The sequence below is a fragment of the Triticum aestivum genome, chromosome 7A, assembly GCF_018294505.1.
Source record: "Triticum aestivum cultivar Chinese Spring chromosome 7A, IWGSC CS RefSeq v2.1, whole genome shotgun sequence".
Taxonomy (NCBI): Eukaryota; Viridiplantae; Streptophyta; class Magnoliopsida; order Poales; family Poaceae; genus Triticum; species Triticum aestivum.
This window is the reverse complement of record NC_057812.1, coordinates 240,029,912-240,052,464: the sequence shown is the minus strand read 5'-3', so window position 1 is coordinate 240,052,464 and position 22,553 is coordinate 240,029,912.

Genomic DNA, 22,553 nt, shown 5'->3' with positions numbered 1-22,553 from the left:
AGTGCCGGGCGTGTCGCGTTGCGGCTCTCACCGTCCATTTGGACCGGCCGCTGCGGGTGCCGTGCCGTGCTAGCATGGGGTGGGTCCGCTGGCACGGGTTTTCCGTGAGGCCCGGTTGCAAGGAGAACAAGATCTCATCCCATAGGTAGAACCGGACGAGACTTGCCTGCTCCCTTCCCATGCTTCCATCTGTGCTCCCGCATACGTGGCTTGATTTGATTGGAAGAAAATAAAGCCCGGCCACACCCCCTGAAAATCAGGGGGGGAGATGATTAGATTAGAAAAAAAAAGAAAAGAACAGCCGTAGGATGAAGTGGGAGCACGGATGGGAGCATGGAGAGGGAGCAGGCAAACCGGATCCGGTAGAACCGTGGAAGAAATGGGCCTCTCTCATGCTCTGTCCAACGGATGATGCAAAGTAATGCTAGTGTAAAAAAAACGTTTTAAGCATCCCAATCTCGGTGTGAGATGGCGGCCGACCCGATCTACCAGTATGGGGTCACCATCCTCGATGTGCTTTATGCCGGCCTTCTCGATTTGGACGCCGACGGGTTCCGATCTTTCTCTCGGAGATCTCCGCTATTGGCGCATGGCTCTATTGGATATCTAGATAGGAATTGATCCGGTCGGGCGCACCCTTGTCTTCGGCCAGAGAGGCTTCATGAAGGTGTGGCGCAAAGCTTCGTTGTCTTGCCGATGCTATGGGACATGTCTACATATAGGTTTTCATGGCATTGACAATGGTGAAGAAAGCCATGGTGGCTGCGATTGGTGGCTTGTAATGGCGGAGAGGAGTTTTGGTTGCTATGAAGACTTGCGACACATGTTTCTCCTGTGTGTCGGGTGGTGAGGACTTGCAACGGCGGCCTTGGCAGGAGGGGACGACAACATAGGTGGACAACATTTTCTGATGGTGCTTCTTGAGTACCGAGCCGCGATTTCCAGGGTGAAAGCCCAAGGTCTGACCTTCATTGGTTGTACCTGGCAATGACCTTTCTAAAGGCATTGTTTTGGGATTTAGAACTTTCTTCAGGGTGAAAACTTAAGATCCTTGATCGGGCAACGATAATGCTTGTGCATCGTTTCCCTTTTGAAGGCGTCGTTTTTGGAGAACCTCTTTTGCGGTCCGGGTGTTGTCTTTGGTGGTGGTTAGAGTGTTGTTGGTGTGAGTGTTTCATCACTTCGGCCGATGGGGCCTTTGTTTTTTATTCTTTGTTTAATATTTTCTCTTTTTTATTTTGTTCTTAATTGTGTGCATCCTTAATATCTTTCAATGTCTTGCTGGTGCGGAGGTTATGTGTAATTGGTATCTTCGCGATATTAATATACTCCCTTTATCAAAAAAATATACCTAAGAAGTTCATCCCGCTATCTCAATTATCTTGATATGTAGTCCATCCACATCAACAAACCATGCCACCTCAGTAGGAACTAATTCCAGTGACCCCACGTCACCATGAAAATAATTGCTTTTGTCTTTTCATTGAACCATCAAGTTGTGTAGCTGGTAATCTATTTGGGCCGCAAGTTTGCCTGCTCTTTTGTTTGGGCTGAAGCGAATGAATCCATCTATTTTTTTCGTGAGATCCTCTAATCCAAGGAGCAGGAAGGTTTGTTTGCTCAAAAAAAAGGAAGGTGTCCCGTTTCCTCCGCATCTTCATCGTAGCAGTGCCTCCAATTCTCCACAACAATTACTCTCCACTTCTATTGATTTCCCTCTCCCTTTTCACCTTCTCCATCAAATCCCATTGGAACAGATGGGTTTCTTTCTCTCTGCATCCTCACTCATGAGTAACCGATGCGGTGGATATCCCCTTTAAGTAGATCTCGAACAATAAACTCCTTGGCATGTAGCCCTCACTAATGGTCGTGTTCGCTGGCGGCATCCTTGCTCGCCTTATCGGAGCACCCCCACGCTGCTTATTGGTCTCATCCTCATAGCAAACTAGTCACGACCTAAGGGGGAGATTTGAATTTAGGCTACGCCGCTCCTCGACGTCCTCTTCAAGACCTCAACGCCACGGGCCTGTTCTGCCTGACCCTCTCAGCTCTAAAGCTCCACGCCGTTGTTAGCGTAGATGGCGCCTACACATGGGTGCAACAACCAATTGAGCAGGTATGTGATTAGTTTGTTGTCTATCATGCCCAATGAGCTATCATTTTTCATCATTAGATTCCTCTCTACTCTGTAACTTCGTTAGGTACGGAGTGCATGGTGATGACATGGTGCATTATTTCTTGCTCCCTCTGCCCTGATTCATGGTTGATCTTCTTGCTCTTCAGCAAGAAGTATATCCACTCCTACAATTGTTTCCTTCTTTTCTACATAGTGCTACTTTGCATTGTCTGTAAGTGTATATCTGCTCCTACAGTGTAGTTGTGTAAATCGATTTCTAATCATTTGTCTATTTACACTAGCAGGTTACTTCAATCGTTCGATGGATTTGGCCATACTAACAAATGCTTAATGTTGTTATTTTGCCTTGAATTTCACAATGCCATTACAAGTATTCGGTCGATGGCAAATCCTTATTCTCAAGTGGTTATCTTTAACTTGATTTAGTTGTGGACAAAGATTTAGCTAAATATAGAATAATTATGTATTAGCCAATAATGCATCATGTGTTCTATTCTTTGGGGCTATCATATGTAGGACAATAAATTGATCTATTTCTGAGATTTTTGATACATGACTCGGCCTAACATGTACTAGATCATTGAAGACGTGTGTTGCTGCGCCCGTCTATTTGATAATTGACATCTGGAGACATGAAACATATATGTTAAATTTGCACAAACTGTTAGCTTGGAAGAGTTCATTTTGAATTGGCATATTTTGATGAACTACCAAATTTCATTTACTATTCCCTCCTTCCCACTTTTCAAGGCGTATTAGTTTTGAGCACGAACAAGTCGTTCGTTAGTTGAGCCATCGCACGAGGGAGGCATCCATGATTTCAGGAACAAAAATGGCATGCCCAATCTCCTTTAAATTGCTAACCGTACGAGAGGATAGAGCAAAGGCATGCACGATCGCCTTTGAATGCTAACCGTACAAGAGAATAGCATAGGCTCAGAGCTTCAGCACCTAATATTCTGGGGTTTACTGGGGAAACAAATACGCCTAATAAAATGGAAAGGAGGGAGTACTATTTTAATCAATTTGGAACTAATCTAAAACAAAATTTTCAGTTCAACTGTGTAAAAGTTAGAACTAACAAACTTGTTTATGCACAGATACAAGAGCAAGAAAACATCTGCACCACTAATATTGTCAATAGCTACAGAACCCTTGGCATAAACCTTGTCCTTGAGCATAGATCAAGGCAAGAAACTACCATGTCAAAAGTTTAATAGTGACAAGAATGAATACAAGGAACGTATATAGGTAACGAATTAATAACCTACTTTGAGGGATATCAAGGAAAGTCTCTCAAGGCAGTAACCATGACATTGATGAAAATAAAGAAATATGAATTTCCATAAGACAATATCTGAACATGATTGTGTACAATGCTATAGAAAGATGCTAATTACAAATTTTCACTCTGATCACCACGTATGGGAAGATGTGAGTAACCAAAACTCAAAATGCCTAAGCAATGACCTATACGGTGAATAACAAGAAAAATGGAAAGAACAAAGATGTGGAAATAACAGAGAAGAAACGGAAAACAGAACACATTATGTGTGTCATGCTTTGTCAAAAGGTCGGCTCCATGGGGCAGTTTACGCTAATCCCTTGTTGACCTATGGCCACACGATCTCAATGCAGCAGATATACATCCATTTCTATCAAGTTCCAATGAAGAAAACTGCATTTTCAGATAAAAAGGCTCATAAACAGTCTAGGTCAACAAAGCCTAACAAGAAATATCATACATCAAAAGCCACACGGTCTCAATCTAGCAAATATACATCCATTTCTATCACGTTCCAATGAAGAGTGTTGCATTTTCAGATAAAGGCTCATCAACAGTCTAGATCAACAAAGCCTGTCAAGAAACGATCAATCACACGTGTAAAAAGAAATATTTGAGGGCGCCACTTTTAAGTGCAAATAAATTGATCCAAGATAGATTAGATTTTGAGAGTTGTCTAAGCATTATGTTTTGGTACTTAAAATCAAAGGTACAAAAAAGTAGGCTCCGACATAAATACCTATGAAAATTGTGACCATACGCAGTAATCATGATCAAAATGTTCTATGAGACACGTGGAAATGAAACATTAGCGATTTATGAAAACAGGGAGGTTATGGCACAACCATTCTTCAGTAGAAACAAATATTTTCAGATAGAAGAATGCAAGTTCAAACTTGAAGATGCAACGTCATATATCTTCTCTGTGGAACATCATACGAAAAATTAGAACAAATTTCATCAATGCAGACCATCAAAGCATCTTTACATAACGTTGACGAACAAGTATAAGCTTTAGTAAGACATAATATAAGCAATGGCATTTTAAAGTCATTGTATTTCTTATCCATGGGTGACTAATAACGACAAAAGTTTAAGCTGCATCCATATGGGCAGATTGAAACTCATTTCAAGCGTATGCTGCAGGCATCCTTCTATGTGAATCTTTGCATAGAAACCACTTAACAAAATCCACTGCTTCAGTCAGAGAAGGACAATGTTATTCCTTATAACTAGGGTCGGCTTTGAGAAAAGAACAGGGTGCCAGATTCCGCATGTGCACAAAAAGCGATGCTGCCACAAAGGAGGATATGTACATCGACATATATACTCAAGGCGTTAGCTTCCGTGCTAGCATCTATGCCGAACTTCAGGAGCAACATAATAAAGTGGTAACATAATAAGCACTTCCAACCATATTATTTAAACACTAATCTGCATAATAAAGCATTAAAATGTATGAACAAACATGACATGTCAACAACATAAGAGACCCAAAAATCGACCAGTACTACTGATGAACCAATTTGTACAAATACACTAATAAATCCACGACAAAAATAATTAGCTAAGGATCTAACAAAAGCTAACAAACTTATTGAAGTTACCTAACACAGGTGCACTGGAGTAGATACACTGGCACTTGGGCAAAGCAGAGAGCCAGAGACACAATGTCGCCCCCGTTTTCTCGCTCGTCAGCTACAAAGCTTTATTCTTCTATCACATCAGCAGCAGTGCGACACCTATGAAAGGCTCTCAAATCCGGTCAAAAATCGAAGGTGAAGTCAGCATACTAAAAAGTAGTATTCCATATGCTTAGAATATTACCTGTTCCTTATGCAAAAGGTTCACTGCATTCTCATGCTCCCCGTCCTCTATCCACTCCACGTTCTTCTCGCCATGATCCATGTTGCACCTCTTGGCATTGATATTTTTTTGGCTTCCTTACCTGAAAGTCAGAATGGATGACGTCTGATCAGTGTCAATGTTACATAGTAGTGATCGTCAAAATTAGTTGACAAAATGAAGCTCACCCGATCTATGGCACACATGGAAAGGTCGTTGACTTTGCCTTTCATCTGCAGAAAAGCAAAAAAGTAAAGTGTGATCTTTAGATAGGTAATTTTTGGCGTATCAAAGGCATTTACATGAATGAATGACCGCTATAAATGAGAATGAGCATGTGGATCATTGATGATAGAGATACAATACAGCAACGAAGATGACCTCTTTTAAATAAAGAAGGTAGGAGTGATGATTTCACCTTGTACGGCATTGTTCTCTAGAGCACAATGCATCAGCCTTCCCAGTATCCTTGTCATCTTAAAAGGGTATAATTTCCAATTAGAGCATCAAAAGGCCATCCTGCAGCCAGGACACATTAAGAGAATTTCAACCCTTCTTGCAGTCAATACACATTCCAAAATTTCCTTTATGGTATACAACAGATTACAAAGTCTCTTTGATGCATTGACTAACTCTTAAAAAGCAAAATCTAGCAATCCAAGTGCCATATTAAGGCCCTGTTTGGTTCGCCTGTGGATTCCTAAAAGCAGCTGTGAAAAATCTACTATGAAAAAACAGTTGTGGAAAATCTGATTTGAAAAAGATGTAGGTCATTTAGCAAACCAGCTGATACAACCTTTTCAGATTTTGGCCCGCAGCGGAATCAGATTTTGGAAAGCATGTCCTGAGCTGCTTCCGTTTTTGGTTCAGATTTTGGCAGCGGATTTCTGGAATCGGATTCTGCTGGGTTCGCCCTTTGGTTCAGATTCTGCTGCGCGGCAGCGGAATCCGGCGATAAAAGCTGAACCAAACAGGGCCTAAGTGTGAAAATATTTCTAACTAACAGAATGAGCAACTTGAGGCACTCGATGGACCTCTAGGATGAAAGCATACACGTCGGTACATTAGCTTCCAAACTTATACATAAATCCAATCTGACCTTAAGACACCAAGGGTGCTTCGAGGGGCACCGCCCATCTTGTGTGCGGCATGAAGACCTGGAGGTGGTCAACGTCGTGGCGGCACAGGGAATCGGCGCCGCGAAGGGCAGGAAAGACGCAGATCTCTCCGGCTCAAGCACCACGACGACGCTGGCGCACCAAATGTTTGCCGTTCGATAGAGACGAAGGAGAGATCGTGGAGGTGGTCTCGTCAAGGAGGAGAGCACCCAGGTCGCATGCGCCTCATGCCCGTCGTCTCCGTGGAAAGTGCATACTCTCCTTCTCCCTTTCGGCAACTGGAAATTCGGCGGCGCACGACGGGACACCTTGTGGGAGACAGGGAGAGAGACGCGGGGTTGGGAAGGGAAGGGGGCGGCCTTCATCGCTTCGCTGCCTCAGGCTCCTGGTTCTGGAGATGCAAGACATCCGGCCCATGAAGGCCTTCGTGCTGGCGAGGGCCCAATCAACCACGCGGCTCCAGTTTTGCCACGGGAGCAGCTGCCCAGCTCAGTTTGCGAGAAGTGCCGCGCGAGAGTTTTATCGAACGGCCGAAAGCATTAAACCTGAAGATCTAACGGCTGTGAATGCTAATGGCCTGAGAGAGCTCCTAAGGTGCACAGTTATAATGTATTAAAATTTATTCCCTTCGTTATATTTCATTATGGAAAAGAAATAAAAATGACGGTGTAGTTATTCTCAGTTCCCAAAAATGTTGTCTTATAGTATGATTTTTTATGTTGTTTGATTGAATCTAGCTTGCAGCTTAGCAATCTGCCATATGTAGGATTAATTCTTGGTTTGCTCCATTTGGTCATTTTTGAATATTTTGACAATTGAAGTTTGAGAGCCAAAAACCATATTTATTGAGATTTAAATAGACGAATTTTTTCGTTACAGGTTAAGCAGGAAAGAACCATCTTTACAAAGAAGTGTACCATGGAGTGTTTGTTTATAATCAATTTTTTTTACGGATTTTGTGTCTTCATATTGCTCAAATGTTCATCCACAAGTATATGTATTTGTTTCGCAATGTAAACATGAATGTTTCCATCCAAAAGTCAATCACAAGATCATTTCATTTTCTTCGGGAGGTTGTATCTTAAAATGACCTCAACATTAGAATGATTCCCCATGTCTTGAGTTTGTCAGTTACGGGTCTACTATTTGCATCAATTATTTCAGAAGCAAGGATCTCTTGTAGGTAAGAACGGCTTCAATATTATATATTGGACTGCTAAAAAGCACATTCATTCTATATTGTATGGGTAAGGCCAAAATATTTTTATTCACTTTGTATTAGTTCAATGTGAGTGAACATGGAGAATCATAAAGTCTCGCCGCAACGCGCATGGCGTCATCTAGTTTAGAGAACAAAACACATCTCCCTCAAATAAAAGAGAACAAAATACGGCTCTAGCAGATGTCCTATCAGTATATGTTGCTCACGGCTCTAGTAGTGTCCTAACTGCCAAAAATATTAGGACATCACTATATTTTGCCTCTAAGAGCAAGTTCACCAGTTCCCATAAAGTTTCTCCCCTATATCTCAATATCGGGACTCCCCTAAAATGATTCTCCCCTAAAAATTGCTCAACTCCAACAGTTTCCCTAAACATCTCCCTTATTCTATCTTTTAAGAATATTTCATAACTACCAACGGCTAGTTTTTAGCTCTATAAATACATGATCACCCCTCATATTTCTCACAATCCTGATTCCGCCTCCTCTTCTACTTCTCTTTCGCCATCTCTCTGGCATCTTTCCACAATGAAATGAGTCGCCATTGAATCTTGGCCCGACAATTTTGCGAATATTTTTCCTTCGAAGATGAGGAACTCATGATGGCTGCAATCGTAGCAAATTTCTGTGTGTTGTGATCGAGGTCTTTGGGCTCAGTACCTGAGATCTCCAAATGTTGAAGATACTGCTAGATACTTGCAATTGGAGAGCAATGGGAGTTTCTAGATATGCTCGGAAGCATCAACTGCATGCATTAGAAGTGAAAAAAATTGTCCTTCGAAGTGTTTGCATGGCAACGGCTTCAAGAATGATATAAATGTTCTTCACCGTTCACCCGTGTTTGCAAATCTAGTTGAAGGGCATGCTCTAGAAGTGAACTATACCATGAGTGGTCACAACTACAACATGGGGTATTACCTTGTAGATGGCATATATTTGCAATGGGCAACATTTGTGAAGACAATTCCAAATCCAAAAGGTGAAAAGACCAAGAATTCAAAGCACTTGCTTTCGAGGCGCTTGCTTTCACAGGAGGGGTAGGTTCTTCAGGCCCTTCGAGATTAGTTTGTTGTTCTTCATGCCCTTTGAGATCAATTTGTTGTTGTTCATGCCCTTCAAGATCGACATGTTGTTCTTTGGTCCAGTGCAAATCATTCAATCCGACATCACTATGCAAAAGATCAAAATAACTCCGATTTTGATCTTCCATTACCAAAATCTGAAACAAAAACAAAGGTATATTTAGCTTAAATAGCAGCAGGACAAATACAAATAACTAGCAATAGCAGAAGCACAAAAATTTCGAACAAGCTCTCTCTGCTCTATGTAAATGTGCAACAATTTTCAGCATCATACATCAACAACACACATCAGTAGCACCTGCACTAGTGAGCACTTACAAGCAGTGGTAGCTTCACCAGCGCCTCTCTCCCTGCTAGCTACTCTCTCACACATCTCTCTGCTGCATGCACACATTACCCAGCCCCTGAAGCAGCAACAGCCAGCATAACCCCTCCTGCTATGCTCTATCCCCGAGTAGGAGATCCTCCCATCGAACACATCCTGGTCTTGCAACCGCACCCCTCCCCCTGTATCCACTGTCCGGCGGCGCTTTGAGCGCCTCCTGATCTGCAGCCAAATTGACCGCGCCCCCAGGATCCACTGCCCGATGGCGCCCTCTCTCCCTTCTCTAGATTTTCTATTTTGCTCGAATCCCAAAGAACAGTGGTGGCGACAACATGGTGGCATGAGGAAGCCTTCCGGACTCAACCGTTGCCTCGTCCAGCAAGTCGGTGAGGGGATCGGGGAGGTCGGCGTTCCCCTAGATAAAGGGGGGAGAGAGGGACATGAATTTTTAGGACATGCGGCCATGCGATGCCGTAATCCCGTGCGTCCATGCATGCATCATGATTGCTACTTAATATAAGCACATTCACAATACCTGACACATTAATCACCGCTTGTGAATACATTGTGTTATACACCCCTCTAGTGGGCCAGACGGCATTTATGTTCAAAGGAATACATGTTTGTCAGTTAGCAGCCCACGTTACAATTAGGGCGATGGCATAAGTGCTCCAGGAAGACTACATTAAGCACACACACATTTGGTTGGGTTTACCCTATGATCCATTGACAAGACCTGTAAACATTCTTGTTGATTAATAAAGTGTGTTCTTGCTGAAAAAGGCAACATTAAGCACACACACACATGTTGTTGGAGTGCATTTTAGATCTTATCCAACTCCAAGCCGTGCCGTGTGGAGAAACAGAGGAAAAGGAGGAGATGGCTTAGGTATATATATGTCGAGTTAAATCTTGTTGTCGCATTTTTTTATCACAGCTACTAGTTGGGTGCTAGGAGTATCTCATTGCTCGATGATTTCAGGAAAAGGAGAGAAGCGATCCTAGGGCGAGAGAACAACAAATGCTGAAAGGGTAACCGCACAGGAAACATCACTAATAGGATTTCAAGAGAGCGATTTGTTGATGGCATGCAAATTCTTGCTAGGTGTCATGATGGGCTGCAGGGCAGCTGGGTTGAATTGATGGGCGCATGCCATTTCAATTTGTCTTGCTATGGAATTTAACACATGTCAGTTGTCCACTGCTGGTTTATTGATGTTGTTGTATTAATTGTGTCCTTGGTGGTTGGTGTATTTTCATTTGTTTTGCACGACGTCTCGCGATTAGCGTATGCGTAATTATTTAAAGCTCTATTACGAACTCTCCTTAATGTTGTATGCATGCACACAACCGTTGAAGATGTATTATTGGTAGGCCAACCTGCTGCCCGCGTAGGATGCAACATGTACTAGCAGATGTATGCAGGGATGAGCGCACACATAAAATGAGAAACATATGAAAACTACAACAGTCCTTTCGCAAAGGGGAGAAGCTTCAGAGCTTGTGCATGAAGAGCATGGCCATGACCAGCATGTTCACGACGCCCAGGATGAAATGTTCTGTAGCCATGTTTGATTCTCTTAAAGAATGCATGGGAAATCATATGTCCCACTTCTAGAAACTACATCCTCTATTGTGTAATTGAAAAACAAAATATTAGACTGGCGTAGAGAAGATGGATGGAAAGGATCTCGACAAACTTACTCCATGCTGTTTGCACTTGTAGAAATGCTTCCCTGGGTTTTCTTCTGATCCCGAGACAAACCATACCATGTAGCCCGCACGCCTTGCACTCGGCCAACGGATGAGAGGGAGCGGAGGCAGCTGGTTGGCCATGTGGAGCTATGCTGGGACATGAATGAACACATGCTTGTGAGCTGCGGTGAGACTGAGAAATGTGGAGAAGGATCACTGAGAAGAATGGTTGGGCAGTAGTAACAAGCAAGTCATAAGTTTAAAAATATTGTGGGGAGCCTGATGCAGCAAGCCATTGGAATTGAGATGTAATGGACGCACACCTCACTTCAATGCATGAGCCTGCTGTCGGTGTCAAAACCGGCAGATCTCGGGTAGGGGGTCCCGAACTGTGCGTCTAAGGATCGAGGGTAACAGGAGGCAGGGGACACGATGTTTACCTAGGTTCGGGCCCTCTTGATGGAGGTAAAACCCTACGTCCTGCTTGATTGACTTTGATGAGTATAGGGGTTACAAGAGTTGATCTACCACGAGATCGTAATGGCTAAACCCTAGATGTCTAGCATGTATGATTATGACTGCCTCTACGGACTAAACCCTCTGGTTTATATAGACACCGAAGGGGACTAGGTTTATACAAAGTCGGTTCATAGAGAAAGGAATCTTCATATCTGAACGCCAAGCTTGCCATCCACGCAAAGGAGAGTCCCACCCGGACATGGGAGAAAGTCTTCTATCTTGTATCTTCGCAGCCCATTAGTCCGACCCATGTTACATAGCCCAGACGCCCGAGGACCCCCTAATTCCGGACTCCCTCAGTAGCCCCTGAACCAGGCTTCACTGACAATGTGTTCGGCGCATAGATTGTCTTCGGCATTGCAAGGCGGGTTCCTTCTCCGAATACTCCAAAGTAGTTGACCGACAAGAACTATGTCCGGATCTGTTTTAACAGGTTAGCCCTCCAACCATAAAAGCATAATACTTAAAATAAGATATATCCACTGACAGCTTTTTCCAGCGAAACATTCACACTTAGCTCTGCTATCATTTTAGACCATTTTTGGGCCTCCCGCCTTGCGTTTTAACACGCAACTACTATCAAAACGTCTTGTCAAAGCAGAGATCATGTCCCCTTATTGCGGGATTCTCATCAATATGAGTTTTGGTAATCTAACCGTGTTGTTCGCACGACCCCTTGGGAACAAGCAATTTTAAGGCTCAAGGGAGGGGGACGCTAGATATTTGAAGTCCATATAAGTGGATAGAATCCAACTCTTCCGTCCCACGCCTCATTCTCTCTCTCTCTCTATGCCTCCCATCTTCGAGCTCCAGCGCCCAAGTTCCAAGCTTTTCCCCCCTCCACAACTCCTCCGGCCATGGCCGGTTCTCAGGGCAAGTGGATGGCTTCCTCCGTCGCGGAGGAGAGTATCAAGGAGCTGCGGGAGGCACGGTATCTAACCGCAGAAATCAAGCACATGCTTCCCAATCCGGTGCAGGCTATCCCCACTCCGGAGCCCGATGAGAGGGTGGTGTTCATCCCCACTTCCTTCGCAGACTCGGATTCGCCCTCCACCCCTTCATGAGGGGTCTCATGTTCTACTACGGGCTAGATTTTCATGATCTGGCCCCAAATTCATTCCTCCACATCTCGGTGTTCATTGTCGTGTGTGAGACCTTCCTCCACGTCCCTCCACACTTCGGCTTATGGCTCAAGATTTTCAACGTGAAGCCGAAGGTGGTCGACGGGCAACACGCGGACTGTGGCGGCGCCATGGTGAGCAAGCTCCCCAAAGTCAACTGGCCAAAGGGAGTCTTTGTAGACACCGTTCGGATATGGCAGCAGGAATGGTTCTATATCACAAAACCCCGCGGCTCCAAGTGGGCAGTTGCTCCATCCTTCAGATCTAGACCCCCGCTAAGGCTCACATCCTGGACCGACAAGGGTCCGGATTGGGGGTTGGTCAATGAGGTGTTGCTGCTGCAGAAGTGCGTCCAAGGCATGATAGCGAAGGACATTACCCTTGCTGACGTGATCCAAGTGATGTTGATTAGACGAGAACTTCCCTACCAGCGGCGATACCTCAGGATGTGGGAGTTCAATCTGGAAGGGCCGCAGACCCTACAACAGTTCTACGGCACAACACATAAGGGGATTTGGAAGCGGCTTTTCAAGAGGCAGTCATCGGACGACACCGGCCTCGACTGCAATCATCCGGCATCCGAGGTAAATTCTAAAACCTCCGAACACCAATTGGTGCATCTATCCTAAGGAGAAGTATTGAATAGTCCATCTCCAAAACAGGTCTGGACCAAAAAGGCGGAGCAGATCCGGTGTTCGGCTCCGCTCCCCGAAAACCTAGCCGATCCTCTACTAATGAGGATGTTGGTCCCGGCGCCATATCAGGTGCCTATTGAGAAGGGCAAGAAGAAGAAGAAAGAGGAGGGGGAAGCTGATGCCTAGTCCTCTCATGAGGGCGATGACGAGGAGGAGGAGGAGGAGGAGGAGGAGGAGGAAGAAGAAGAAGATGATCCTCCCCGCAAGGGCAAGAAGAGGGCGGCCTCCGAAGACCTGGAGGTCGAAGCATCCAAGAGGGACAATATTACCCTCTCCGATGACTCGGAGTCAGAAACCGAGGCCATCCCGAAACACCATCGCCGGACCAATCCCCAAGCCGACTCGTAAGTAGTTCGGATTTTTTCTTCACATACATCCGATTTCTATGGACTGTTATGGTAACTCTAAGTTATATATATTTTTAGTCTGGCCCGCAGTTGTAACACCCCGGATACAACTTTACATATTTGTAACCCCGACTCTGCCATTTTCGGCTTTAAGTTATGAGATTCCCTTCGTGGTTGGGTTTTGTATTCGTTTTGCTTTTTGCTCATGTCTTGCATTCCATATCATGTCATCATGTGCATCGCATTTGCATTCGTGTTCGTCTCGTGCATCCGAGCATTTTCCTCGTTGTCCGTTTTGCAATCTGACACTCCTACTTGCACCGGCGCACCCCTCTTGTCTCTTTTCGTGAGCGGGTGTTAAATGTTCCCGTAATGGATCGAGATTTGCCAAGTGGCCTTGGTACACCACCGGTAGACCGCCTGTCAAATTTCGTGTCATTTGGAGTCCGTTTGATAGCCCAACCATTAAACTTATAGCGGCATCGTTGCCCGTCTAATGTCGGACATTTTCGGTCTCCGGAAACCGTTCCAGGCTGCTTTTCTCCCCTCTCCTCTCAGCCCAACCCTCCTACACAGCCCACTAGCCAACCTACCTAACCCCCTCCGCTACGAACCGTCCGATCGAGATCGAACGGCTCCGAAACGGCGCTAATCCCCTAACCCTAGCCCCCCTTTCCTATTTAAACACCTCCCCTTGCCAGATTTGGAAGCCTAGCTTCCCCTACCTCTAGCCTCCCACCTTCCTCCTCGGAATCCGTGCACAGCCGCTCCACCGCCGCCACTTGGTGCCGCCCGAGCGGGTAGCCGCCACCTGCGCCGCCGCCCGTGGCCAATCCGAGGCCTCCACGTCGCCAAGCCGCCGCTCCTTCCCCAACCTTCACTGCCACGCGCCCCTGGCTTCCCCGCCGCCGAGGCCCGCCCGGCCCATGTTCGGCCCACGCCGGGCCGAAGCGGGCCTGAACCCCGCCGCCGCAGCGCCCGAGCGCCCCGGCTCTATGGCCGCTCAACCTCGTCGCCATGCCGTGCTGTCGTCCGCCGTCTAGCCTCGTCGGACCCCGCCCCGGGATCTCCTCTGCCGCCCCGTCGTGCCTCGCATCGCGCCGCTGCTGTCCCGGTGAGCTGCGACATCCCCACTTTCTTCTCCTCCCTCTCTTGTCTCTCTCTCACTACCTCTCTCTCCCGCAGGATCTCGCCGGCGTTGGAGCTTCAAGCTCGTTGTCCCGCTCGTTCCCGCCGTTCCCGTGCCGGATCCGGCGAGCCACCACCCGGATCCATCCATCCCCGACGCGCATCCGTCCTCCCTCGCCTTTCTCCCTTCGCCGGAGCTCTACCGCGCCGCCGCCCCTTGCCCGGCCTCGCTCGACCTCCTCCCATCGGGGGAGACGACGAGCTCCCGCTCGTGGGCCGCCTCCCCCTCGTGCGCGTGGGCCCCGTCTTGGGCCACATCAGCCGCCGGCCCAACAGAGCCGGCCTGTTCCCTCTCCAGCATCCTGGGCCTTGGCCCATGGTGAGCCCGCTATCCTTTGCCCCGCGCATTGCATAGCTATCCTACGCCCATCCGTATTTCAGCTAAGTCCCTTAGTTATTGCTTTCCGGTGCCTTGTTCAACATGCCATAACTTCTTGCATACTGCTCCGTTTTTGCGTGCATGATATATCAAAATGTTCATTGTGAGATGCTCTTCATTTCTTTCCATTGTGACATGTTTGTTTGAGTCCATCTTGATGCATCACTGATGCAAGAGTGCTATAAATTGTTAGGTGCTGTTTTTTATTAGAGTATGGGGATTTGTTACTTTTGTCACATTTGTTGTGTGATTCATATGGGCATGAGCTCTACATGTGTTTTGATCTATGCCATGCCATCTTTACAGGGGTGATTGCCATGTATTTTTGTGATCAATGTGGTGACTAGAACAAGCATGCAAAGTAGCCTTCGTGATATTGCTGATTTCAGGGACTTAGGATTTTGCTAAGTCTTGTGCCTGCTGTTATTTTGATGCCATGTAAACATGATGCTACAGTGAGATCCATGCTTGTTTTGAGTATCTTCAGTAAGGGTGTTTTGAACATATGGTTATGCTCTATCCATCCGTGCCCCTGTTTGCAATTATGGAGTGCTCTAGCATGTCTTAATCTTACTCTACTTTTGCTATAAAAAGTTCCTGGCAGATTGTTTACATGTTAATCAATTTTGCCATGGTTGTTGTAGTTGATCCATGCATGCTATGAACTTGCTCTTGCCATGGTTAGCTTCATGAACATGTCTTTGTGCCGATGCTATGCTTTTTTGTCATGCAAGGCTTTGTGATGAGTGATTTGAGCTTGCAAAGGTGCCTTCATAATGTTGTTTATGCCATGCTCAGTTTTCTGCTAAGTCTGAATCTGTTAATAAAACTTGCTATGTTTACATGGGTGCCATCATATCTTCTGTGTTTTTTTGGCTCATGATCAGTAAGGGACTTTTGTTCTATGCATTTAGTAGATTCATGGCATGCCTTATTTTGCTATGATATGTTCCTGTAGCATGTTGTTTGCTTGCTCTAAACATTGCTTCCTGATGTTATTCCTGGCATGTTAGTATTTTCACTAAGTCTGTGAATCTGATATCTTTTGCACTTTTGCCATGCTTGTTTGAACCTGTTCTAGTGTGATTTAGCCGTAGCTCAGTGTTCATGTTTTGTCAAGCATCTTGAGTAGATCACTGCCATGTGCTTTGTTATTATGTTGGAGTGCAGTAGCTTACTTTCTCGTTGCATTCTATATGGCATCGTGTTGTTAATCGCAGAATTGTGCCATTCTTGTTTTGCTTGCCATTTGCAAACCGTGCATCCGATTCCGGTGATCTTTATATCGATTTCGACCGAAATTATCTCATCTTTCCAGCGGCACACTTGGTTTGCCAAGTTGATGCCTTGTTCATTTTTTCCCTTCCGAAGCACGCATATGCATTGCATATCACATCTCGCATATCATGTCATGTTTTGCATCATGTTGCTTGTGCATTGCACCATGGTTGATTGTTGTTTCCTTTGCTTGTGTTATTGCTTTGGGTAGAGCCAGGAGACAAGTACGTGATCAAGGAACCTGTTGAGTACGCTAACGAGGATCAAGCTTTCGTCAACTCTGAGAACTTTGCAGGCAAGATGACCATACCCTCGAAATTACTTCTATCTTTGCTTGCTAGTTGTTCGCTCTATTGCTATGCCACGATACCTACCACTTGCTATATCATGCCTCCCATATTGCCATGTCAAGCCTCTAACCCGCCTTTCCTAGCAAACCATTGTTTGGCTATGTTACCGCTTTGCTTTGTCCTTCTTATAGCGTTGCTAGTTGCAGGTGAAGTTGAAGTTTGTTCCATGTTGGAACATGGATATTGTTGGGATATCATTATTATATCTTGTTTACTTTAATGAACCTATATACTTGGTAAAGGGTGGAAGGCTCGGCCTTATGCCTGGTGTTTTGTTCCACTCTTGCCGCCCTAGTTTCCGTCTTACCGGTGTTATGTTCCTTGATTTTGCATTCCTTACGCGGTTGGGTGTTATGGGAACCCCTTGACAGTTCGCCTTGAATAAAACTCCTCCAGCAAGGCCCAACCTTGGTTTTACCATTTTCCACCTAAGCCTTTTCCCTTGGGTTCCGCGGACTCAAGGGTCATCTTTATTTTAAAACCCCGGGCCAGTGCTCCTCTGAGTGTTGGTCCAACCTGTCAGCCGCCGGTGGCCACCAGGGGCAACTCTGGGTTGGCCTACCGGAATCTTGGACAATCCGGTGTGCCCTGAGAACGAGATATGTGCAGCTCCTATCGGGATTTGTCGGCACATTCGGGCGGCTTTGCTGGTCTTGTTTTACCATTGTCGAAAAGTCTTGTAACCGGGATTCCGAGTCTGATCGGGTCTTCCTGGGAGAAGGAATATCCTTCGTTGACCATGAGAGCTTGTGATGGGCTAAGTTGGGACACCCCTGCAGGGTTTGAACTTTCGAAAGCCATGCCCGCGGTTATGGGCAGATGGGAATTTGTTAATATCCGGTTGTAGAAAACTTGACACTTAACTTAATTAAAATGAATCAACCGCATGTGTAGCCGTGATGGTCTCTTTTCGGCGGAGTCCGGGAAGAGAATACGGTCTCGGGTTATGCTTGAAACGTAAGTAGCTTCAGGATCACTTCTTGATCGTTATTAGCTTCTCGTCCGTGCTTTGCTTCTCTTCTCGCTCTCTTTTGTGTAAGTTATACACCATATATGCTAGTGCTTGCTGCAGCTCCACCTCACTACCCCTTTCCTACCTTAAGCTTAAATAGTCTTAATCGCGAGGGTGTGAGATTGATGAGTCCCCGTGACTCACAGATACTTCCAAACAGATGCAGGTGACGATGATGCCAGTGCAGGGGACGCTACCGAACTCAAGTGGGAGTTCGACGAGGATTCGGGCCGTTACTATGTTTCTTTTCCGGATGATCAGTAGAGGAGCCTAGTTGGGGCGATCGGGGATCTAGCATTTGGGGTTGTCTTTCTTTATTTTGGTTCCGTAGTCGGATCTTGATTGTATTCTGGATGATGTATGACTATTTATGTTTTGTGTGAAGTGGCGATTGTAAGCCAACTCTTTGTCCCTTTCTTATTCAGTACATGGGATGTGTAAAGATTACCCCTCTTGCGACATGCCTACCATGCGGTTATGCCTCTAAGTCGTGCCCCGACATGTGGGAGATATAGCCGCATTGTGGGTGTTATAGTAGTCTCCCCCAGCAATCCTCGTCCTCGAGGGATCTGCCGCCAGAGATGATGGAGAGCGAATCACCTCCCCTAGCCTCCACGCCGCCTAGGGTGGATGACACCGAGGTATCATCGCATAGGCCCTCCCCGGTCCTTGAAGGGATGCGGGGGGGGGGGGAGGGACTTTATGGCGCTAGAGGGCAACACCTCGGCTGCCGAAGGACTGGGGGATATGGCCCCCATGGGGATCGGCGACGGGGGCCCAGTCAATCCGACCCACAACCACATACTACTCTAGAGACCCCAATGGCTCCGGGGTCTAGTGAGAGACTCCCTGCAGGGGAAGGGTGAGCGGCGTCCTCTGTTAATCCAGAGGCGCCGAATACCACGACGGACATACTACAAAGTGCATCCATCCTAGATGAGCATCGTATCCTGATGGGTACGGTGGCTGAGAAGATTCAGTCCGCCAAGAGCGGGCTGAATGAAGCCTTCTCCAGTCTGTTAGCAGGCTTCGAGGTACGCAATGTAATATTTTTGACCATTTTTCACGAGAAATATGCCTGTATATAGCTCGATCTTCATTAACCAAGCATCCTCTTCCATGTTGTTGGAGGAAGAAGAAGACATGATGCCTGGCCCAACAGATCTGACAGGAAACAACAAGAAAAGAGAACAGGAGATTTCTTCGCGATACAGTGATCAACAGGTTCGGGAAGTATATCTAGATTTTTTATCTTGGAGGACAAGCATATGGTAGAAAATGGAGTCTGAAAGGTGTCCTAGGTGGGCACAACCCACCCGGGTGCCCTGGCGCACCCTGGTGTCTTGTGCCCACCAGGGGACGCTTCCTGGAAGTTTCTTTATTTTCAATTTTTTTAAATATTCCAAAACTGATAAAAAATTTTTTTTGCGGATTTTCCAGAGTCCGTTCACTTACCGTATCACGTACCTCCTTATTTTCATGATTCTAGAGTGTTCCAGAAGGACTCTTTTATGTGTTCTTCTGGTGTCAAAGTTTGGATAATATTACTTTCAACATTAATGCATGGGCGTACCTCAGATATAATGTTTTATTCGTTGCCCATTGACAACCTTCGGGTTAGTACCTTCGGAATTATTTATTTTGATGGCTCCAGACCGATAAACCTCCTTGGTGACATATGTGCCTTCCCATTTTGAGAGGAGTTTTCCTGCAAAGAATCTGAAATGAGAGTTGTATAAAAGAACATATTCTCCGACTTTAAACTCACGCTTCTGGATTCTTTTGTCATGCCATATTTTAACCTTTTCTTTGAATAATTTTGCATTTTCATAAGCTTGGGTTCTCCATTCATCTAGAGAGCTAATATCAAATAACCTCTTTTCACCAGCAAGTTTGAAATCATAATTGAGTTCTTTGATTGCCCAATATGCTTTATGTTCTAACTCATGAGGCAAATGACAAGCTTTTCCATAAACCATTTTATATGGAGACATACCCATAGGATTTTTATATGTTGTTCTATAAGCCCAGAGTGCATCATCTAATTTCTTAGACCAATTCTTCCTGGACCTATTGACCGTCTTTTGCAAAATCAATTTTATTTGTCTATTGCTAAGTTCAACTTGACCACTAGACTGAGGATGATAGGCTAATGCAACTCTATGGTTAACATCATACTTGGCAAGCATTTTATGGAAAGCATCATGAATAAAGTGTGAATCACCATCAGTCATTAAATATCTAGGGACTCCAAACCTTGGGAAAATAACTTCCTTAAGCATTTTAATAGACGTGTTGTGATCAGCACTACTGGTTGGAATAGATTCTACCCATTTAGTAACATAATCAATAGCAACCAAAATATGTGTATACCCACTAGAGGAAGGAAAAGGTCCTATATAATCAAATCCCCAAACATCAAATGGTTCAACAGCAAGTGAATGATTCATAGGCATTTCTTGACACTTACCGATATTACCTATTATTTGGCATTCATCACAAGATAAGATGAACTTATGGGCATCCTTGAAGAGAGTAGGCCAATAAAATCCATACTGCATTACCTTATGAGCAGTTCTATCTCCAGCATGATGTCCTCCATAAGCTTCGAAGTGACATTTCCATAGGATTTGTCCCTGTTCATGCTCAGGTACACAACGTCTAATAATACCATCTAGTCCTTCTTTATAAAGATGTGGGTCATCCCAAAAGTAATGTCTTAAATCATAAAAGAATTTTTTATTTTGTTGGTATGTAAAGCTAGGTGGTAAATATTTAGCAACAATGTAATTAGCATAATCAACATACCAAGGAGTACTATGAGAAACATTTACTGCAGCTAACTGCTCATTAGGAAAACTATCATCAATAGGTAGTGGGTCATCAAGTACATTTTCAAGCCTAGATAAATTATCAGCTACTTGGTTCTCAGCTCTGTTGGCGTTCTGGGAACGGGGGTCCCCATACTTGCCTTCTTGCGGCCCGCAGCGTGGCTCCACCAGCGGCCCTGTACGGCCCACCTTCACCAGCAAACACTCAAGACCCTCGCGAGGGGCCAAGCCTCGCGAGGCGGACGATGCAAGACCTCCTCAGGGGCGGCCTCACTAGGCTGGCTCGTGAGGGGCGGAGAGATCAAGGCAAGGGACACCTTGCAAGGTTTCTGCGACGCAAGCCATGACGACTAGAACCAGGCGGGCGTCAGACGAGCACCAGCGCACGCAGTGTCCTTGTTTCCTCTTTGGTGCTAAATGGGCAAGCGCGGGCGAGGAGTCCCGAGGCAGCAGGCAAAGGTTTCCATATCGATGCAACAAGACCAAGACCAGCAGGACGGCAGGACGAAGGTCACCGTGGAGCCCAAGACGGCGTCACCACCAGAGCCTTTGGCAGCCAAAGACTACTTTTGTCAGGATAGCTTGTACTAGTTGTCTCCCTTCGAATTTGGCTGTTGTGGGATCCCTTCCCGCTCAATATTTGGGAAGAGGACCAGAGCCTCTATAAATAGGACTAGCCACCACCAGGGAGAGAAAGAAGCCGATTGAGGGGCATCTGATTCGGACCTAGACCGAATCCGGATCATCCCCCAACCACTCAAGTTCACCAAGCACAAGAACACCTCTCCTCGCGAGGCTGTTCTTCCCTTGTAACTGTTCATCCTCATCCCAAGAGGCAATCCACCACACCACACTGGAGTAGGGTATTACACCACAACGGTGGCCCAACCAGTATAAATCTTGTGTCTCATGTTCTTTGGGTTCGTCAAGCTAGGCCGTGAGATCGTAGAGTGTGTGAGCTAGGGAGGGGGAGAGATCTTTATGCGCACCCCAGTGTTCGAACCTCAAGGGTTTTGCCGAAACCCGAAATCCAACATTTGGCGCGCCAGGTAGGGGTGCGCCGAAACTTTCCTCTTCAACGATCCGCGCTTCACCACTCTGCCAAGTTCATGGCTGACGCTCGCCGGACCCGCGTTGAGCGCCGGGCTGCTCTCGCCACCCGTGTCGCTCAGACAACCCCTATCGGCGGACCTTCATGTCGTTCTCCATCACTCGCCGCCAACGCCGCCACCGGCCCGGCGGCAAACGAGCAGCAAGCCTCTTCACTGCACCCCTCTGTGTGGCAAGACGGTCGCACCGCCACCCCGTCGCTGACTCCAGCCATCTCATCATCCCACACTCGCCGCGCCCCCACGGACGCACAGGCCATGCTGTTCATGGCACGCGAGCTCCTGCGCTACCGCCCGGTCGACGACCACTACAAGGACTGGTTGGACCGCATCGTCGAGCTTGTCAGCGTCGCGGGGGGCTCTCCTGCACCATCCCTCTCGCTGCCTCGCCCGCCCCCGGCTGCGGGCGATGTGGCTCACGGAGCGCCTCCGCCCCCTCAGCCCCAAGATAGCGCCCTCGCACCAAGGTGCGCGGCTCATGGAGCACCTCAGCCTCCCCCGCGTCAAGACAGCGTCCTCGCTCCAAGATGTGCGGCTTAGCGGCATGATCCTCCATGCTGTGTGCCCGCGCACGAAGAAAGAAGTTGCCAGGAGGTTCCCCGTCCGCAAGAAGACGCTCCACCGCTTCCAGCACCACCATGTCAGGATCGCTTGCTGTGGCAGGGCCATGTGCCACTTGTCGTGGCAGCGCAGGGACACCAAGGTCAAGCTCCGCCTCCACGACGGGCCGCGGTGGCCACAGCGGGCTGCCGCGCCTTCACTCCTGAGCTATGTAGCGTTGTCTGGCCGGGAAAGTTCAAGCCGGATTTGCCTCCTCGCTACGACGGCAACCCCCGACCCTACGGAGTTTCTGCAGTTCTACGAGCTAACCATCGAAGCGGCCAACGGCGACAAAAAGGTCATGGCGAACTGGTTTCCCATGGCTCTCAAGCACCCGCTCATGGCTCCTGAACTTGCCCCAGGCTCGATTTCCTCCTGGGATGAGATGCGCAACCACTTCATCGCCAACTTCCAGG